This window comes from Siphateles boraxobius, unplaced genomic scaffold, assembly GCF_051911475.1.
Source record: "Siphateles boraxobius isolate OS27281-9 unplaced genomic scaffold, OSU_SipBor_1 10, whole genome shotgun sequence".
Taxonomy (NCBI): Eukaryota; Metazoa; Chordata; class Actinopteri; order Cypriniformes; family Leuciscidae; genus Siphateles; species Siphateles boraxobius.
The window spans coordinates 41,520-58,071 of NW_027508700.1; positions in this window are offsets into that span (position 1 = coordinate 41,520).

Genomic DNA, 16,552 nt, shown 5'->3' on the forward strand with positions numbered 1-16,552 from the left:
AGAGTGGTATAGGGATCCTCCATAGGGAGAGGCTAGTTGGCACTTCAGCACTGCATTGTCACCGGGGCCAGGCGAAAGTCCTTCGTCAGATCTGGAAACGGCCTGGATCCGGCAGGCTGCGGGAAAACCTCGGGATTAACAAAGACACTAAAATTAGCGTAGATGCCATTCTTCTTATGATGTAACGAGTACATCAGGATTTAAGGGAAGTGTTCCCAGTTCCGGCTGACCTAATCTAAGCAGCCTAATATTGAATTATAGAAGTCTATAAAGTGTTATGTGAATGCTAGCTCAAAGAGATGTGTTTTTAGTCTAGCTTTGAACTGACAGACTGTGTCTGCTTCCCGGACAATGTTAGGAAGATTGTTTTAAAGTTTTGGTGCTAAATAGGAAAAGGATCTACCGCCAGCAGTCGATTTAGATATTCTAGGTATTATCAACTGGCCAGAACTTTGAGATCGCAATAGACGTGAAGGACTATAATGCGCTAAGAGCTAGCTCAAGTACTGGGGAGCTAAACCATTTAGTGCTTTGTAAGTAATCAGCAATATTTTAAAATTTATACGATGTTTAATAGGGAGCCAATGCAGTGTTGACAGAACCGGGCTAATATGGTCGTACTTCCTGGTTCTGGTAAGAACTCTAGCGGCTGCGTTTTGAACTAGCTGTAGTTTGTTTATTAAGCGTGCAGGGCAACCACCCAGTAGAGCATTACAATAATCTAGCCTTGATGTCATAAACGCATGAACTAGTTGTTCCGCATTTGTCAATGAGAGCATATGACGTAATTTAGATATATTTTTAAGATGGAAAAATGCGGTTTTACAGACACTAGACACGTGACTTTCAAATGAAAGATTGGTATCAAAGAGCACACCCAGGTTCCTAACTGATGACGAAGACTTAACAGAGCAGCCATCAAGTGTTAGACAGTATTCTAGGTTATTACGTGTGGAAGTTTTTTGTCCAATAATTAGAATCTCTGTTTTTTCAGAATTTAGTAGTAGGAAATTACTAGTCATCCAATTTTTTATATCAACTATGCATTCCGATAATTTTGTGAATTGGTGAGTTTCGTTAGGTTTGGAAGAAACATAGAGCTGAGTATAATCAGCATAACAGTGAAAGCTAATTCCATATTTCCCAATGATATCTCCTAAAGGTAGCATGTACAGAGTGAAAAGCAGCGGTCCGAGAACTGAGCCTTGTGGTACGCCATACTGAACTTGTGATCGATAAGACATCTCTTCATTTACTGCTACAAACTGATAGCGGTCAGATAAATATGATTTAAACCATGCTAAAGCAATTCCACTAATGCCAACATAGTTTTCTAGTCTATTTAAGAGAATGTTGTGGTCAATGGTGTCAAATGCAGCACTAAGATCGAGTAGCACTAATAGAGAGATACAACCACGATCGGATGATAAGAGCAAATCATTTGTGACTCTAATGAGAGCTGTCTCAGTGCTATGGTGCGGTCTAAATCCTGACTGGAAATCCTCGCAGATATCATTTCCTTCAAGAAAGTAACACAGTTGTGAGGATACTGCTTTTTCTAATATCTTTGATAGAAAAGGTAGATTTGAGATCGGCCTGTAATTGACTAATTCTGTAGGATCAAGTTGGGTTTTTTTAACAAGTGGTTTAATCATATATCCAGCTTAAAGGTTTTTGGTACGTATCCTAGAGACAAAGATGAATTAATGTTAAGAAGAGGATCTATGACTTCTAGAAGCATCTCTTTCAATAGTTTAGTCGGTATAGGGTCTAACATACATGTTGTCGATTTAGATGAATTAACGAGTTTGCAAAATTATTCCTCTCCTATGGCAATGAATGAATCAAATTTTACCTCAGGGAGACTATAATGCACTCCCTGATGCGATGCTGTAGTAGACGGTTGCATAGTTATAATTTTGTCCCTAATATTATCAATCTTATAAGTGAAGAAGTTCATAAAGTCATTACTGCTGTGTTTCTTGGAAACTTCGGGGCTTGAAGCTTTCTTTTTCGTTAGTGTAGCCACTTTTTCAAATAAATATCTAGGATTATGTTTATTTTCTTCTAATAGGGTTGAAAAATAAGCAGATCTAGCAGCTTTTAAAGCCTCTCTGTAAGCAATCGAGCTCTCCTTCCATGAAACCGAAATACCTCTAGTTTTGTTTTCTTCCAGTTGCGCTCCATTTTTCTGGCTGCTCTCTTAAGGGCCCGGGTGTGCTCGTTGTACCACAGCGTTGGACAATTTCTTTAATCTTCTTTAGGCGCAACGGAGCAACTGTGTCTAAAGTGCTGGAAAGGAGAGAGTTAAAAGTTTCTGTTGCAATATCAAGTTCTTCTAACACTGAGTTGGCTTTGCAGCCTTGGCTAAATGTAATTTACATGAGACTAGATAATGATCTGAGATGTCGTCGCTCTGCTGCAGAATTTCAACAGCATCAACATTTATTCCATGTGATAATATTAGATCTAGAGTATGATTACGACAATGAGTAGGTCCTGACACGTGTTGTCTAACTCCAATAGATTTAAGAATGTCTTTAAATGGCAATCCCAATGCATCTTTTTCATTATCTACATGTATATTAAAATCACCAACAATTAGGACTTTATATGCAGTCAATACTAATTCTGATAGAAAGTCAGTAAATTCTTTGATAAAATCTTTATGGTGCCCTGGTGGCCTGTATACAGTTGCCAGCAGAATTCTCAAACTTGATTTATCGTTTACATTATATATTTTTACATTAAGCACCAACACTTCAAAATAAGTATATTTAAAACTAGATTTTTTAGTGGTTTTGAAAATATTACTATAAATTACAGCAACACCTCCCCCTTTGCCTTTCAGGCGAGGTTCATGTTTATAACAGTAATCATAGGGGGTGAACTCATTTAAAGTAATGTAATCGTCTGGTTTTAGCCAGGTTTCTGTCATACACAGCACATCTAGGTTATAATCTGAAATCATATCATTAACTATGAGCACTTTTGAAGTAAGGGATCGGATATTCAGCAACCCAAGCTTTATCGTTTGTTCATCTATATTATATCTATTTATTATTTGTTGAATATCAATTACATTTTTAACCTTAGATCGGTTTGGAAGTTTTTTGGATTTCCAAACTCGGGGAACAGACACAGTCTCTATATGATGATATCTAGGTGAAAGAGGCTCTATGTGATGGGATTTATCTGACCTTCGTGACGCGAGGCCGCTTGCAGACGGTCGGTTTAGCCAGTCTGTCTGCTTCCTGACCTGAGCCCCAGATTGTCATGTTTTGTCTCTAAGACTATGAGCCAAATTACTAGAGAGAAGAGCAGCACCATCCCAGGAGGGATGAATACCATCTCTTTTCAACAGGTCAGGTTTGCCCCAAAAACTTTTCCAATTGTCTATGAATTCTATATTATTTTGCGGACACCACTCAGACAGCCAGCCATTGAGTGATGACAATCTGCTAACTATCTCATCACTCCTTCGGGAAGGGGGCCAGAGCAAATTACAGTGCCTGACATCATACTTGCGAGTTCAAACACCTCTTTAATATTAATTTTGGTGATCTCCGACTAGCGGAGTCGAACATCATTAGTGCCGACGTGAATAACAATCTTAGAGAATTTACGATTAGCATTAGCCAGCACTTTTAAATTTGCTTTGATGTCAGGCGCTCTGGCTCCCGGCAAACATGTGACTATGTTGGCTGGTGTCCCTATTTTCACGTTCCGTGTGATCGAATCACCAATTACCAGGGCACAATCAACAGAATTCTCAGTGGGTGTTTCACTGAGCGGGGCAAACCGATTTGTTATGGTAATCGGAACGGAAGAGTGGTTTTTTGATCCGCGACTAGAGCGATCCCTCACCGTCACCCATTTGCCTTGCTGCACAGGCAATAATTCAGCCGGAACCAAATCATGTAAAGAGTTCACTATGCTAGGCGCATCCAAAATAGTATCTAAAGCTCTAGCACACTTACTATCCTCAATTAAAGTTTGGATGCGTGTTTCTAATTCTGAAATCTTCTCCGTCAGCCTGACTGTCTCCTTGCATTTATCACAAATAAACCCTATATTGCCGACGGGGAAGGCTATGCTAAACATGTAACATGAAGTGCAGGTGACAATAACAGGACAAGACATTACTCACTGTGTTTGTTGACTGATTCTTACTCACCTGGGCTTTTTATGAACTCAGAGGTGCGGGGGCGCGAGAGAAAAATAAATAAATAACTAAGCGCACGGGTGGCGTGTTAACAGGCTAGCGAGTTACTAGCGTGTTGTGCTAGCAATAACGGAGGCTAGCGATGTCAGGTTAATCTGAGATGTTGTCTAAGCTGTATTTAGTAGTATAAACAACTAGAAATGGTAGTAAATGATGGTTCAAAACAGAAAGAAATACAAAGCTAATACAAGGCTTAGACGGAGCTTACAGCCTCGAAGCAAACAAAACACAGCAGGCAGACAGGAGCAATCGATCAGGATTGTATATGTCCACTGGAAGCCTCAGTACCAAAACAAATTCCTTGTGTGTGCAAGCACACTTGGCAATAAAGCTCTTTCTGATTCTGATTCTGATTCTGATTCTGATTCTTTCTATTTCTTGTCAGGAACAGACTGTGTTTTTCTCAATCTTTTTTTCAAGTCACCTTCATTTATATAGCACTTTCAACAATATGGACTGTTTCAAAGCAGCTTTACAGTGATAATAGGAAATTAAAGTAACAGAGATTGTTTAGGCTTTACAGCAGCTCTAGAATAAAGTTATTGTCCAGTTAAAGTTAGTTTTGATTGATTCACTTCCGTCGCAACGATCATTAGTTATTTACTTTACAACCATTTAGTTTACTTGCTAAACCATTTAGTGCTTTGTAAGTAATCAGCAATATTTAAAAATTTATACGATGTTTAATAGGGAGCTAATGCAGTGTTGACAGAACCAGGCTAATATGGTCATACTTCCTGGTTCTGGTAAGAACTCGAGCGGCTGCACCTAACCCTAACTTTCTTAATATATTTGATAAAGGGAATTTTGACCATGTATCAGAATGTATTGTTATTGAAATATAACACCAAGGGCCCTATTTTAACGATCTGAAACGCAAGTATCAAGCGTGAAGCGCAAGTAACTTTGTGGACGGGACGCTGTTGCTATTTTACCGGCGGGATAAATGACTCTTGCGCCCGACGCAAGTTTAAAAGGGTTTGGTCTGAAATAGCTTCATTATTCATAGGTGTGGTTTGGGCGTAACGGGAAACAAACCAATAAGAGCTTTATATCACATTCCCTTTAAAACCATGATGAACGTGGTGCGCTTGTTCCATGGCGCAATACTATTATAACGGCGCATTTACCAGGCGCGCTTCAGAATCGGTTCTCAGCCGAGGAGATCGATGTTCTCGTCAGGGCCGTAAAAGAAAGAGAAGTGACAATGAGCTCATCAATGTTTACTGACTGATGATAGTACATTGGAACATAAGCACTTGACAGCTGTGTCAGTGTTTCAGTATCAATGTAGCTGGCAAATTACGGTAAGTGTCAGATCTTACACAGCTATTACACTTACACTGCTCTAAGTCGTCCTCAGACGAGCCTTCCATCGTTGCCTCCAGACATCCCGATTACACTGCTGACCATAACAAACTATTTATTTTACTGCTTCCAATATCATTCCAGAAGTCCTTCTGGTTTCCCTCCCCTCATTTCTGGTCACTGATCCATCAGTCTTCTGTTCCTCTCGGATGGAATGAGCTGCTAACCTCACACTGATCTACTGAGGCCATCACAACCTTCAAGAACCAGCTAAAGAAACGCCATTTCTGCAAACATTTAACTAATTCACAACCATAAACAAAGGAACTTACTATGACTCCTATGTATTTTTTTTATTTTTTTTTAAAGCTTGTGTAATGCTCCATCTTAAACTTGGCATTGTGTACTATGGCTATTGTTGGATTTTATAATTTGCCAGTTCTAGTAGTTTATTGCTTGTGAAGTTCCACATTTGTGAGTCACTTTGGATAAAAGCATATAATCAATGCGTAAATGTAAATCGTTTTTTTTTTAACTGAATATGTTTTTTTTATGGATTTCCACTGGATAAAGTTCCGAATAAAACAATCCTCTCATTGTTCCAAACCTTTATGACGTTGATGTTGGGCATAATATTTCATTATATGCACAAAAAAAGGTGCAGTTGACGTGAACAGTAATCAAGGCTGTGTTACATCTTTTGTGTTAAACAGAAGGTCATATGGATTTAGAATGCATGAGACTGATTTTAAAAATGAGATAACTTCATTTCAGTAACAATGTTTCAGTGAATGATTGATCTGGAGATTTTTAATAGAGAATTAAATATTTCCTATTAAAGAGTGGTAATGAACGTTTAAGGAATAGTGAAACAATTATTTCTTTTATTTTTGATCGATTCTTATTTTAATACAAATAACACAGGGGGATATATTTATATATACCTTTATTTAACCAGAAGAAAACTCGTTGAGATTAAAAATCTCTTTTCCAAGAGTGTCCTGGCCAAGACAGGCAGCAGCACAAATAACAAAGTTGCAGACATAAAAAAAAAACATATAGCATAAACATAAAACATAGAAGCAAGGATCATCCAAATAATTAATCATAACAACTACAGCCAGTATGTGTAGCCTCTATATCATTTAAAAGTAATTTAAAAGCAGCCAGTGAAACTGGTTCCTGAAGATTTAAGACATTTTGCAGTTGATTCCATGCCCTGGGGGCCGCATACATAAACGACCCTTTTCCCATTTCAGTCCGGACATGCGGGACGGACAACAACAATAAGTCCTCAGAACGAAGACAATATCGTCCTGTGCAATTTTATTATAGAATTAATTTAGTAGAGAGCTGAGTGTAACCAATCAAACTGACATGCATCCTTGTTTTTTTAATGCATTTCTTAAGAATTAAATATGTAATGGTTTGTTGGGTCACTTTGCTGCTTCACAAGTGACTTTCTGCTGGCTGCTAATAAGCATCAATGCAGAGAGAAACTTGGGGAGACAATTCTGATAAAGCTGCGCAGTAATAAGAGAAGCACCAAAGGTTCTTGAGTTCAAGTGGTTGAAGCAGTGATGGAGACTTCTTGGATGATGCGTCGTCCACAGAATGGTCAAGGCCGATCTGAGTAATGGTGATGGGAGGTCATGATCTATTTAAGAACAGTGATATTCAGCACCAATGTGTTTCTGTTGCTCAAACACAATGATAGCAAAGCCAGTCATAGGTTCAATTCCCAGGGAATACATGAAATGATGAAAGAAATATATATACCTCAACTTTTATGTCACTCTAGATAAAGCTTCTGAGAATTTAATTAATATAATATTGAACTTTAGATTACTATTTCCAATTTATTGTAACATCCATGCAAATAAAAAGCAATAGTCAACTCAAACATTATAAATATTTTAATTGTTCATCACAAGAAGCGTTGAAATTCCCCAGTTGTCCCAGGAAATAATTAAATCTATTTTATTTAATTATTGCATGTCAAAATTTTTCCACAAGATAAAACCAAGAGTAATAGTTATGTAGCACAATACCAGATAATAGAGTTTTCATAATATTAATTGTAGGTTTGAATATGACATGAAGAAAAATGCTGCAGTTACAGTGTTTCAGTCCATAGCAGAAGCAAAAGCATGAACAGCATACTAGACAGAACCGGCGCAACAGCAGTGGATGTTTGTGCTATAGGAACACTTTGTGATGTCTGTGTTTGACTGGTGGTCAAAGTTGAGTCTTGCTGTTCCACTGAAAGTATAGGGAAACAAGTATAAGCCAAATACTGAAGGGACAATTTCAGCAAATCATTATCTACTTTCAAAAACAGTTCGAGACAAATGAGGAACTCACCAACGTTGATGCTCGAAGGAATCACGGAAGCAAGGAACACTTTTGATTCAGTAATTGCTGTTTTAAGACTGTCTTGAATGCTTGTTGCATTTGGAAGCACAGACTGGTTTTTAAAAATAAGTTCTGTATCCACACCTACTGACCCAGGCCTGGAGGACAAAAATAAATAAAAATGTTAGATATGACTAGATGACTACAATTTACTTTAAGATTGAATTAGGGCTGCACGAAGTGGCAAAAAATATGTTGTAATTTGAAATGTGACATGATTTAATCTCATTTGAAAATGTCTCAAATTTCTGCTGAGACAGCTAGGTGAAAAGAAACAACTGCTGAAATAGAAAAATGTAAGCTAAGTGTGGACATCCTTTAAAAGCAACTAAGAAACAGTTCTGTCAGTGAATAGATTAAAAAGATGCAAGAAAGTATACTAGAAAGTTTAAAATAATGCTCTGCATTAACTGTAGCTGCACTCAAAATGAAAGTGGAAAGTGAAAAGAAATGACAGAAAACTGCTGAGAGAGCTTTAAGTCTCAATTGATTGATCAATGCTTTTCATTACAAATCTGGTGAAATGTTGGGACGGTGTTTTTATCTGAATGCTATGAGATCTGCATATTTCAGAGCAATAGAGACAATCCCAGGTATTTATTTAGTACAGTGGCCAGATTGACAAGAAACAGAATCTCAATAGAACATACAGCATCAAAACCAACAACACATGTGCTGGATGTCCTCTATGCACTAAACGAATAAAAAAAGAGTTACCTTTAATCTCGTAACATCTCCTGAACATTATTAACTCACGACTCATGGTAATGCCACGTTATTTAGGTCTGGAAAAATCGGTCCAACAACAGTTTCCGATAAGCATGTGAAGGTTTACTGCGTGTTACTGTCTTTTTAGTGTGGCAAAGTAATTTAGTTCCAGTTAAACTTTTATCTGACTCCATTTTATCATGACGTCGAATTTAGGTAGGAATGTCAATTGACCTATGGCTAAGCCACACCCCCAAACGCGATGAGCCAATCACAGTGCGCATAGCTCCCAATACACTCGGACATTCTCTGCTTCCACGTCCATTGAAATGCATTGCAGTTAGTCAGTTTTCATTCGTTTTTATATGTTTTTTCTTGTCATTTTAAGTTTAAAATGGTCAAACGGTGTGCATGGAGTACATGCAACTCCAACACTAAGTATCCCGAGAGGCTGGGCGACGGTATACTAGTATTTTTTACAGTATTTTTTACCCTTTCCCAAGCCACATCTCAACTGAGATAAGTGTCTGGATTAAGTTATGCGGTAGACCACAACACCAACTAAACGTGGATAAATTACACAAGGATGTCTACATCTGTTCTTAGGTAACGTTAAGTCAACAACGTATTTGAACGTTATTTTTAACATCTCTAACGTAACGTTAGCCTAACATTAGAAAACATTAACGTTAGCTTCTAGCTGCGTTGCATATCATGTCACTTAGCTTCATTAACGTATCTGTGAATAACCGAGATAACAAATGTTAGCAATGTTGTGCTGAATGATTCATATCAATACTGTAGCACCAAACTAACGGAGAGGTAACTTACTCTTGGTAAAGATGGTAAAAAGGCTTGTCCTGGAAACGTATGCAACTTCGACCTGTACATATTTAATTTGATCATGAACTATTAATTACCATTACATATTAAAGCACACCATTTTAGACAACTTTCTACCAAAACAACTGGGGAACTTAGTTTTTTTTTTTTTAGCAAAACATGTAGCCTTTTCACTCCTCTTCAGCATAACTATATATAGCGTCTGTCACCGAATGTTGCCTGTTTGTCAGAGTGAGTGGAGGGGGCGTGGCTTAGCATTGGTCAATTGGTTATTGTTTTTTTTTATAATAGTTTAGCAACATGTTTGAATATTCTATTTAACTCTTTACTTTATATTTTATCCATTCTAAACAGAAGTAATAAGTAAGAAAGAAAGAAAGAAAGAAAGAAAGAAAGAAAGAAAGAAAGAAAGAAAGAAAGAAAGAAAGAAAGAAAGAAAGAAAGAAAGAAAGAAAGAAAGAAAGAAAGAAAGAAAGAAAGAAAGAAAGAAAGAAAGAACCTTATAACATACCAGAATCTCTTGACAAAGCATCTGAGGAATTTGGTCCCAAAAATTTCCTGGTACACTCGATTCAGCTATAGAAATGCATATAAACACACAGATTTAAGCCATAAGTTAAACTCACTATAAATGTAATCTGGACAGAATTATTAAAAACTATTTTAATATTAGTTTACAAAAAGTGAAAATATTTCTTAAATCACCTCAATAGTGATGTTTAAGGACAGAGTCTGGTACTCCATGGACGCAGGATTATTGTAAGCATCAATATATGTTATCTGTAAACGGATCTGCAGAATAACGAATCCCTCGCCTGGCACTGCTGAACCTGTGGAGGCTTTAGTTGTTAGATGAGTGGTTGGCAGCGAAGATGTGGTTGAGGTGGTGACACTTTTAGAGTGTGTTGAGTTCACAAATAATATGGATGTGGTGATATTATTAGCAGCTGCACTGGCTACAGATAATGTAGTGCCAGCTGAAGCAGTTGTGATTGATGTACTGGTTGAAATGATAGTATCCAAGCGATGAGTAGGTACAGTTGTGCTTGACAGATCTGTAGAGGCATTGTTGTTTATGGTACCAGGAGGAATAATTGTGCTTGATTGATAAGTAGGCATTGTTGAGTTGGTAGGGTGTGACAAAACAGTTGTGTTTGAAAGATCTGTAGGAGCAGCAGCAGTTGTGGAACCAACAGGAACAGATGTCTTTGATGAATCTGAAGGATCTTTAGTGGTGGCAGGACCATTAGGAGCAGTTGTTCTTGACTGATCAATAGGAACTGCAGTGGTCAAGGTTCCAGTATGAACAGTTGTGCTTGATGGATCAATAGGAACTGCAGTGGTCAAGGTTCCAGTATGAACAGTTGTGCTAGACGGATCAACAGGAACTGCAGTGGTCAAGGTTCCAGTATGAACAGTTGTGCTTGTTTGATCCATGGGGACTGCATTGTTTGAAAAATAATTAGAAGCAGCTGTGCTTGATGGATCACTGGGGCCTATGGTGTTTGAAGGACCATTAGGAGCAGTTGTGATTGATATATCTGTATGAAGTAAATTGCTTGAAACACCAGTAGAGATAGTTGTGCTGGATATATCAGTATTAACTGCATTACTTGACTGGTCAGCTGGAGGAGTCGTAATTGATGTACTGGTTGATATTGCAGTATCCGAATGATGATTAGGTACAGCTGTGCTTGATAGATCAGTAGAGACAATGGTGTTTATAGTACCAGGAGGAACAATTGTGCTTGATTGATAAGTAGCCACTGTTGAGGTTGAAGGGCCTGAAAGAACAGTTGTGTCTGAAAGATCAGTCAGAACTGCAGCAGTTGTAAAACCAACAAGAACAGATGTCTTTGAAGAATCTGAAGGATCTTTAGTATTAACAGGACCATTAGGAACAGTAGGCAAAGTTGAGTCTTCAGTCACTGAAACACGAAAACAAGCCAACATCAGTCAACAAAGAAAAGATTACACCAAAAATGTTATTCATATTTAAAAACATCTTGAGAGAATGAGGAACTTACCAACAGTGATACTGTTGGGAATCACACCAAGAAACACTTTTGATTCAACAATTGCCAACTTAAGATCTTCTTCAATACTTGTTGAATTTGGAAGCAAAGTCTTATTTTTAAAAATAAGTTGTATATCCACACCCACTGAGCCACGCCTAGACAGAAAGATATTTAACTTTAGGGTTAGACAAAAAAATTAAATCACCTAACATATCTTACTAAAAAGAAATTGCAGGCTTGATTTTGCTTGCTCTTAACCCCCCCCCCCCCCCCCCCCCCCCCGCTCCCCCCAAACAACAGTTTAAATATATGTTACTCAACAGAGTAATTCAATGTAATCATGCATCCCCCAATCTTAAGTATTAAAATCTTGAGACAATCTTTTTACTCTAAGAAAATATCAATACAGAGCAGTGGAATATAGAAAAGGCCCTGAGCAGTTCATACCTCAGCAGTTTAAAAATAAATTAAGATGTGAACAATATGGAAGAAATTGCAGCATAACATCAAAATATCTCTTCAACATTTTCCCAAATTAGCCTGTTGAAACATCAATACCTAAATTGTAAAAAAAAAAAAACTCCTCTATTGGCATTTGAAATTAAAATACTAGTTAAATAAGGACTATGCTTTCAGCCAAAATACAAGAACAAAGCAAAACAAACCGTGTACATGGTGCTGTAGAATGAAGAATTTTCGGTTTGAATTACCAGACCAAATTTAACCACTGCTAAATATCTTACAATCAAACCCTTCTGGGATTTAAAACAAGAATTTATGTTGTCATTTGTCTCCTACATTCTTGACCTACTACCACTGTCATGCTGCAGTGATGTAGTTTCTAACTCTAGACCAGGAAGCATGTTGCAAGCAATGTGGATGTTCACATGCTGTTAATCAAGTTTTTTAAATTAAAACTAGTTGGCTATGGGGCTGATTTATTTAACGGTTAAACCAGAAATAAAGAACAAAGGAAAGGAAAAGAATGAAAAGGTAATATATATGAAAGTCTTGTACCAGAATCTCAGCAAGAAGCATCTGAGAAAGTGTGGCCCATACAATTTCCGATAGAATTGATTCAGCTACAAACAAAAACAAATAAATGTAAGCTATAATTTACAAAAACAACTCACTATAAACATAGTTTGGACAGAATTCAGAAAAAATATTTGAATATTACTTTAGCAAAAATCAATGTATTTATTTTAACTGAGTACCTCTGTTGTGATGTTCCTGGACAGAGTCTGATACTCTGTTGAAGCAGGATTATTGTAAGCATCAATATATGTTATCTGTAAACGGATCTGCAGAATAACGAATCCCTCGCCTGGCACTGCTGAACCTGTGGAGGCTTTAGTTGATAGATGACTGGTTGGCAGTGAAGATGTAATTGTAGTAAGAATAGATACAGATACTGAAGTGCCAGAGGAATCAAAAGCAGGTTCACTTGATGAATCAGAATGAGCTGCAGTGGCTGTGTTCAATGGGCCAGTAGGAACTCCAGTGCTTGAATGAACAGTTGGGCTTGTCTGAGTAGTTGGAACTAAAGCAATTGAAGGACTATTATTGACATTTGTGCTTGATGGATCAGCATGGCCTGTGGTGCTTGAAGGACCATTATTGGCATCTGTGCTTGATGGATCAGCATGACCTGTAGTGCTTGAAGGACCATTATTGGCATTTGTGCTTGATGGATCAGCATGGCCTGTGGTGCTTGAAGGACCATTATTGGCATCTGTGCTTGATGGATCAGCATGACCGGTAGTGCTTGAAGGACCATTATTGGCATTTGTGCTTGATTGATCTGCATGGCCTGTAGTTCTTGAAGGACCATTATTGGCATTTGTGCTTGATGGATCAGCATGTCCTGTAGTGCTTGAAGGACCATTATTGGCATTTGTGCTTGATGGATCAGCATGGCCTGTAGTGCTTGAAGGACCATTATTGGCATTTGTGCTTGATGGATCAGCATGGCCTGTGGTGCTTGAAGGACCAATATTGGCATTTGTGCTTGATGGATCAGCATGGCCTGTAGTTCTTGACGGACCATTATTGGCATCTGTGCTTGATGGATCAGCATGACCTGTAGTTCTTGAAGGACCATTATTGGCATTTGTGCTTGATGGATCAGCATGACCTGTAGTGCTTGAAGGACCATTATTGGCATCTGTGCTTGATGGATCTGCATGGCCTGTAGTGCTTGAAGGACCATTATTGGCATTTGTGCTTGATGGATCAGCATGGCATGTAGTGCTTGAAGCACCATTATTGGCATTTGTGCTTGATGGATCAGCATGGCCTGTGGTGCTTGAAGGATCATTATTGGCATTTGTGCTTGATGGATCAGCATGGCCTGTAGTTTTTGAATGACCATTATTGGCATTTGTGCTTGATGGATCAGCATGGCCTGTAGTTTTTGAAGGACCATTATTGGCATTTGTGCTTGATGGATCAGCATGGCCTGTAGTTCTTGAAGGACCATTATTGGCACCTGTGCTTGATGGATCAGCATGACCTGTAGTGCTTGAAGGACCATTATTGGCATCTGTGCTTGATGGATCTGCATGGCCTGTAGTTCTTGAAGGACCATTATTGGCATTTGTGCTTGATGGATCAGCATGGCCTGTAGAGCTTGAAGGACTATTATTGGCATTTGTGCTTGATGGATCTGCATGGCCTGTAGTTCTTGAAGGACCATTATTGGCATCTGTGCTTGATGGATCTGCATGGCCTGTAGTTCTTGAAGGACCATTATTGGCATTTGTGCTTGATGGATCAGCATGGCCTGTAGAGCTTGAAGGACTATTATTGGCATTTGTGCTTGATGGATCAGCATGACCTGTAGTGCTTGAAGGACCATTATTGGCATTTGTGCTTGATGGATCAGCATGGCCTGTAGTGCTTGAAGGACCATTATTGGCATTTGTGCTTGATGGATCAGCATGGCCTGTAGTTCTTGCAGGACTATTATTGGCATTTGTGCTTGATGGATCTGCATGGCCTGTAGTTCTTGAAGGACCATTATTGGCATCTGTGCTTGATGGATCTGCATGGCCTGTAGTTCTTGAAGGACCATTATTGGCATTTGTGCTTGATGGATCAGCATGGCCTGTAGAGCTTGAAGGACTATTATTGGCATTTGTGCTTGATGGATCAGCATGACCTGTAGTGCTTGAATGACCATTATTGGCATCTGTGCTTGATGGATCAGCATGGCCTGTAGTGCTTGAAGGACCATTATTGGCATTTGTGCTTGATGGATCAGCATGGCCTGTAGTTCTTGAAGGACCATTATTGGCATTTGTGCTTGATGGATCAGCATGTCCTGTAGTGCTTGAAGGACCATTATTGGCATCTGTCCTTGATGGATCAGCATGGCCTGTAGTGCTTGAAGCACCATTATTGGTATTTGTGCTTGATGGATCAGCATGGCCTGTGGTGCTTGAAGGATCATTATTGGCATTTGTGCTTGATGGATCAGCATGGCCTGTAGTTTTTGAAGGACCATTATTGGCATTTGTGCTTGATGGATCAGCATGGCCTGTAGTTTTTGAAGGACCATTATTGGCATTTGTGCTCGATGGATCAGCATGGCCTGTGGTGCTTGAAGGACCATTATTGGCATCTGTGCTTGATGGATCAGCATTACCTGTAGTGCTTGAAGGACCATTATTGGCTTTTGTGCTTGATGGATCAGCATGGCCTGTGATGCTTGAAGGACCATTATTGGCATCTGTGCTTGATGGATCAGCATGGCCTGTGGTGCTTGAAGGACCATTATTGGCATTTGTGCTTGATGGATCAGCATGGCCTGTAGTTTTTGAAGGACCATTATTGGCATTTGTGCTTGATGGATCTGCATGGCCTGTAGTGCTTGAAGGACCATTATTGGCATCTGTGCTTGATGGATCAGCATGACCTGTAGTGTTTGAAGGACCATTATTGGCATTTTTGCTTGATGGATCAGCATGGCCTGTGGTGCTTGAAGGACCATTACTGGCATTTGTGCTTGATGGATCAGCATGACCTGTGGTGCTTGAAGGACCATTATTGGCATTTGTGCTTGATGGATCAGCATGACCTGTAGTGCTTGAAGCACCATTATTGGCATTTGTGCTTGATGGATCTGCATGGCCTGTAGTGCTTGAAGCACCATTATTGGCATTTGTGCTTGATGGATCAGCATGACCTGTGGTGCTTGAAGGACCATTATTGGCATTTGGGCTTGATGGATCTGCATGGCCTGTAGTGCTTGAAGCACCATTATTGGCATTTGTGCTTGATGGATCAGCATGACCTGTGGTGCTTGAAGGACCATTATTGGCATCTGTGCTTGATGGATCAGCATGGCCTGTGGTGCTTGAAGGACCATTATTGGCATTTGTGCTTGATGGATCAGCATGGCCTGTAGTGCTTGAAGGACCATTATTGACATTTGTGCTTGATGGATCAGCATGACCTGTGGTGCTTGAAGGACCATTATTGGCATCTGTGCTTGATGGATCAGCATGGCCTGTGGTGCTTGAAGGACCATTATTGGCATTTGTGCTTGATGGATCAGCATGGCCTGTAGTGCTTGAAGGACCATTATTGACATTTGTGCTTGATGGATCTGCATGGCCTGTAGTGCTTGAAGGACCATTATTGAGATTTGTGCTGGATGGATCAGCATTGCCTGTAGTGCTTGAAGGACCATTATTGGCATTTGTGCTTGATGGATCAGCATTGCCTGTAGTGCTTGAAGGACCATTATTGACATTTGTGCTGGATGGATCTGCATGGCCTGTAGTACTTGAAGGACCATTATTGACATTTGTGCTTGATGGATCTGCATGGCCTGTAGTGCTTGAAGGACCATTATTGACATTTGTGCTTGATGGATCAGCATGGCCTGTAGTGCTTGAAGGACCATTATTGGCATTTGTGCTTGATGGATCAGAAAGGCCTGTAGTGCTTGAAGGACCATTATTGGCATCTGTGCTTGATGGATCAGCATGGCCTGTAGTGCTTGAAGGACCATTGTTGGTATTTGTGC